Source organism: Aplysia californica, unplaced genomic scaffold (assembly GCF_000002075.1).
Source record: "Aplysia californica isolate F4 #8 unplaced genomic scaffold, AplCal3.0 scaffold00111, whole genome shotgun sequence".
In the NCBI taxonomy this organism is placed as follows: domain Eukaryota; kingdom Metazoa; phylum Mollusca; class Gastropoda; order Aplysiida; family Aplysiidae; genus Aplysia; species Aplysia californica.
Window position 1 is genome coordinate 556,536 of NW_004797381.1, and position 5,952 is coordinate 562,487.

At 38.4% G+C, this 5,952-nt stretch overlaps 1 protein-coding gene across 1 annotated transcript in view; it reads left to right on the top strand.

Moving 5' to 3' along the window:
* Positions 1 to 2,598: 2,598 nt before the first annotated feature.
* LOC101854786 overlaps positions 2,599 to 5,952 on the top strand; it is a gene marked incomplete in the record, with an annotated part of 10,222 nt that continues 6,868 nt past the window's right edge. The window contains 1 exon segment of the mRNA XM_013081019.2: positions 2,599 to 2,702.

Below are 5,952 nucleotides of genomic sequence, written 5' to 3' on the forward strand. Positions count from 1 at the left end.
CCCCCGCCTCTAGTTTGGGCTGTTATAATGTTAATGGAATTCGTGAGAAAGGCGTTTCTGTGGCAACGGAAAGGCAGAGCAGAACGAAATGCCGCCATGAATATTTATGGTCATTTAGATGTATCGACGTCATCCCATGTTCTTTCTAGTCTCATCCTAAATTACCTATCTTTCTGTCTGTGACTTTATACGTCTCTCCACCAGTCAGTACTTTAGTAAAAATAGACTTTTTTATGCTAGACTTCTATATTTTTCATTTTTTTTTAATTGATAAAGAGTAGTGGCTACATTGACATTAAAGTGTCATATTATCCCCTTACCAGAACTTAGATTTCAGTCGTGCTGCAATATTGAAAACGTGCCTTATAGTAGGCTAGTATCCGAATTCATGCGTACATTGATGAACGGTATCATAATGCAGATCAACACGATGCGAAAGTCAAATCTTAAACCTATAGTTAAGCCCTCCCCCTCTCTCTCTCTCTCTCTCTCTCTCTCTCTCTCACACACACACACACACACACACACACACACACACACACACACAGACACACACCCACACGCGCGTGCACGCGCGCATCATTGCACTCACACAACTTAGTAATAACACTTTTGGAAAGCCAAATGGATCAAATGTAATGTCTCAAAAAAGACAAAACATGTAACACGCATGCAGTTACAAAACCACTCGGGCGTTCAGAAATCTGAAAACAGCTCACCAGCGACAGGTATATCACGTAGACAGATACCTTTACTTTATTAATATAAGGCCAAAGTACATGTGGTTATCTTCTCTGACACAGTAATTACGTTTAACTAGTACCCTTTAGTATCTGGGTGAACAGTAAGAAGTAATAATTTAAGTAAAGTTGCCCCCCCCCCCAATGACACAGCGTCTTATTAGATGCATGAGATTATGATCATGATGATGATGCTGGTTATGATGAGAATGATGATGGTGATGATGATGATGATGATGATGATGATGATGATGATGATGATGATGATGTGTGTGTGAGTGTGTGTGTGTGTGTGTGTGTGTGTGTTTGTGTGTGTGTTTGTGTGTGTGTGTGTGTGTGTGTGAGAGAGAGATAGATAGATAGATAGATAGATAGATAGATAGATAGAGAGAGATATATAGATTGGGAGAGAGATAGAGAGAGAGAGAGAGAGAGAGAGAGAGAGAGAGAGAGAGAGAGAGAGAGAGAGAGAGAGAGAGAGAGAGAGAGCGAGAGCGAGAGAGAGAGAAGGGAATCACTGGAGTGTTTCCTTGAGCAAGCCACTTATTTCCCAGGTTACAGTGTCCTGCTGTGTTTCAGTTTGTCGTGCCTTTTTCAAATAATAAAAGCCAAAAGTCAAAAGTAAAAAATAAACAGCAGTCCTCCATGAGCTACCGCACGGGCATACACACCCGAGTTTTACACTTTCTTTTGGGCTTCATTTTACAGTCGCCTTGACGTAATGTGAAAGAGAAGTTTTACAATATTATCTTTAACTTAAGAATTTGAGTGGTGGCGGTTATTTATGATTTATTTTATTTTTTTCCGTTTGGGTGTGGGGGAGGGAGGTTCACATTTTTTAATGATTATTTATTTATTTATTTATTTATTTTACCAAAATGTCATTTTAGAGCGAATAATGAAGTTGTCTTCCCATTTTGCTATCATAATGAATGTTTCTGTTTTCAGGTGTTTAGTGTGAGCTGCTATGGCGTTTTCCGTGATGAACGCTGTGTTGTCCCTGAGCCTGCTGGTTGCTCCCGCGTTAAGTGCAAGGCCAATAGTGGCATTAGTCGGTAGGTCAACTTTGACCATAAATTTTGTCTGCCTACGTTTTAATACCGTAGTTGATTTCATTACCAAACACACAACTAGAATAACAACAATTTCTGTTTAGAAGTGACAAGTTCATGTTAAAAACAATTACTTTCCATATTCTCAAATTAACGACTTTTGACTACAAATTTGATTTTTTATAACCGTCTTCCGCAAATATTTGATAATAACAATGTGTTCTTAAGGACTTTGAGTGGCTTTAAAGGGGTCATATTATATTGAAATTTAATGCAAATTCTCACTTATCAATAGTAAAAGAATGTCAACAAAGACCCAAGCAGGGTATTATGTCCATTTCATGCTCAGGTTTGTGCACATTTTGAACTTTTAACAAAGGTACAGTGATCCTCGTGCTATCTAGTACTAACTCCATTATTTATGTTTTAACGTATTTATTTAGAAGAACTGAAAACTAGTCGCGAAAATAAAAATTAGTGTGACATAAAACTGAACTTTCAAGAAAAAAGGGCATATATTTTATGTAAAGCACAATAATCTTAAGATCAAAGGAAAAGAACTGTTCATCAGCCTGGACAGTTGTTACAAATATTTGCTTACTTAAAGTGGGAAATTGGAATTACTGGCCTGCATGAGAGCACCCAGCCTTCAATAATTATAGATACAGGAGCAACTTTAGTTAGGAAAAGCACCTAATCAAACCGTTGCCCTTAACGCAACTGTATATTAAAATTTATTTCTTCCTTCTTCCCTTTCTACTCCTGTTTCTTTATTTTTCTGTACTCAAAATCTTCTTCCAGAGGTGGTTGGTGTAGCATGTAACAGCAAAATCGCTGCCTGTTCCCCAAGCGACTCGACTGGAGACCGTTGCAAGGATATCAAGACAAAGAGAGAGTGTCTGATCTCGAGGTGACCTGTTAAAATAAAGGAATTTGGAAACCGATAACAATACTGTTTAGGCAAAATACATTTATTGGATTATTGGAAGTTTTTTTTTTTAAATTTAGAGAGATCAGTTGAAACAATTGGACTTGTCATTTATTAGGAGATCGTGATTATGTGTGGGCTAAAATTGTACCTCTGGAACGTGTGATTGGTCTCCTCTGACGTGAGCCGCATACGTGTGTGGAAAGTACTGTGAGCACTACCATATTCTGCATGACCTATGTTGGTTGTACCTTTATATTATTTTTAAAAAAAAACATTGTTGTTTTTAGTCTTGCCTCAATATGACAAAATTTCATTATGCTGCATTTTGTCAAATATTTCCTTAGCTGTCGAACATATTATTCTCTCCAGCTTTTACAAAACGACTTGGATCAATTTGTCTTTTAGCAGATCAACATTTTTGTAAACACTTGATAGTTATATTCTAAGCACAAAGTATTGGGTGAGATTGATTCACCTCTTAAAGGGATATTTTAGTAGATTCTATAAGTCAGTTGCACGAAAGATCCTCTACTAAAAACATAATTGCAACTCCTGTTTGGGCTTTTGTCCACGCGTGTCTGGTCCGCTTTGCCGCTTAGCGCGTGGTGTGCCACGTCACTAGGCGACGCGAGGTTTGTTTTATCGCCGACTGCTTTGGGTGCGTGCGTGTGTGTGTGTGTGTGTGTGTGTGTGTGTGTGTGTGTGTGTGTGTGTGTGTACACAGCTTTGTTTGGGGAGGAAAAGAGGAGGTACAGAGTGTTACTGGTACAGGCTAAATTTATGGAACGAAAATTGTTGAGATTGTTCAAAGATGACACGAATTAACACGAATACAAAAAAACAACAACAAAAAAACAAAAACAAAAAAACGAAAGGGGAAAAAGGAAAAGGGTTAGGGATGGTGGTGATGGAAGTGGGGTTGGTTGAGAACGAAGAAAAGAAAATTAAAAATCAACAAACAAGAACTAGGAAAATCATTTAATAAAATGACTTAAAGCGGCAAGATGTTCCCGATCGAACTCGTGTACATGTAGTTTGCTGTCCAGTCGCGAAGATGGTTATAGTGTCGTAGTTAGTCTAGTCTAGCACGTTTTCCCTTGTCAACATCATGGTGAAATCAGGCACTCGTCAAAATAATGAAATCGAAGAAACAGGCATTTTTCCTGCAGTTTGGCAATTGTTAGTCCAATTTTTGTTTTTTTGGGCTCAGCACCAATTATGTCTACATAAAAAAACACATTCCCATATGAAGTTTACTGAAAAAAATGGTTAATGGCGCAAAATAATAAATTTTCAGTTTTCAAGGGCTCTCAAGCTAAAGAAGTTACCAAACTTTGGGGGCCATTTTCTTGCAAATTTGACCCTTGAAAACAGTGACCCCAACTCCTTCAATATCACACTATCTCGACTTCTATTCAAGATAGGTGGGCATTTTTTTCACCGAAAGAAAGACACATAAACAAGTTTCAAGATTATATATCAATAACTCCATATGTCCAAAAATTGACGAGCGCCTGATTCCAACAAGCCGTGACGCATATTAGTTTACAGAATTTCTAGACAAATAATTACTTGTGCTATGCGAGTAAATTTCCTTTGTTCAACTTAAGAAGTGGAACTATTGTGGCGACACACAGTTCTGCTGTACGATTTCTTTATTACTTAATGTTATGATCTTTTATAACAATGTCTGGCAGATTCAAACTTAATGTTATGATCTTTTATAACAATGTCTGGCAGATTCAAACTGTCCTTGTTTTGTTTTTTTTCTTATGATATTAACAACAATTAAATTAACTACACGAATTGTTCAAAAAGTTTTGCCTCCAAGTTCATAATTTCTTTATTTCTGATGCTACATACAAAAGTTATACACGAAATGAAAGCGTAGGATGTCTGCTTTACTATTCAACATAGTCGCCTTCTTTGTCCATGCAGATTCGTCAACGTCGAATAGGTTGTCGCATACAGCTGGTGAAAAATTCATGTGGTTTTCCTCTGAACCAGCGACTCACATCTTCTTGAACTACATCGTCATCTGATTAACTTTTTCCTTTTGAAGTACTCCTTCAACTTAAGAAAAAGATAAAAGTCAGATGGAGCAAGGTCTGGACTGTGTGCAGTAAGGTCTCCTGAAATCTGAGACTTTTCATGGCAAATTGAGTTTGTCCACTCATGTGTGGTTGGGCGTTGTCGTGGTACAAAAATAGCATTTTTTTCCTTGCCGAACTTGTGACAGCCGCGCTGTAAGTTTTCTCAGGGTCTTATTATATCGTTCAGAGTTTATAAAGGAACCATGTTCCAAAAATCCCACATGAATCAGACCATTGCAGTCCCAAAACACTGTCATAAGTACTTTCTTTGCAGATGAAACAACTTTGAACTTCTTGGGGCTAGGTGAACCAGTGTGCCTGTATTCTTTCGATTGTCTTCTGTTCTCTGGGTCATAATGGTGTACTCAAGTCTCGTCTCCTGTGACTATACTACGTAAGAAAGCTTCACCTTCATCTGTATAACGAGCCAGGAGTTCGTCACTAACTTGACTTCGGTTCAATTCCAGCTCGGGTGACAACAAGTGGGGAACCCACCGTGTACACACTTTCCTGTAACCCAACACATCATGGATAATATTCTGAGTACTCCCTACAGAAATCCCTAGCATTTCACTGACATCTCCTACTTTGACCCGTCGGTTTGCTTGGATGATCTCATCCACTCTCTCCTGGTGTTGAACATCACTGGCAGAGTTGGGACGACCACGACGAGCTTGGTCATACAAATCTGTCTCTGCTGGACTGGTTTCAACAAACTCCTTTGCCCATCTTCGAACAGTACTTACATCTACACTTGCTTCACCATAGACAAGCTTCATTCGCCTATGAATACTAATGTGTGCAGCTCCCTCTGCAGTAAGAAACTCAACAACAGTTCTTTTCTCTAAGCGCACATTCATAGGTTTGCTGGACGTCATTTTCTCGGCGACAATGTAACCTAGCTTCCTTGATGTAAACAGCAATAGCATAAAGGTGTGACATCATAGCATAATTCAGTTTTTGTTTCGTTTTAGAGTATACATATATTGAAAGTCAATTGTGTACAAATTTCACGAAGATATCTTGAATAGTTTAGAAGTAATTTGGAGAGGAGGCAAAACTTTTTGAACAACCCTGACAGTTAATCGTCTTGGTCCTTGAAATACGACTGGTGCTGTGTAAAGAGAATCGCGTTA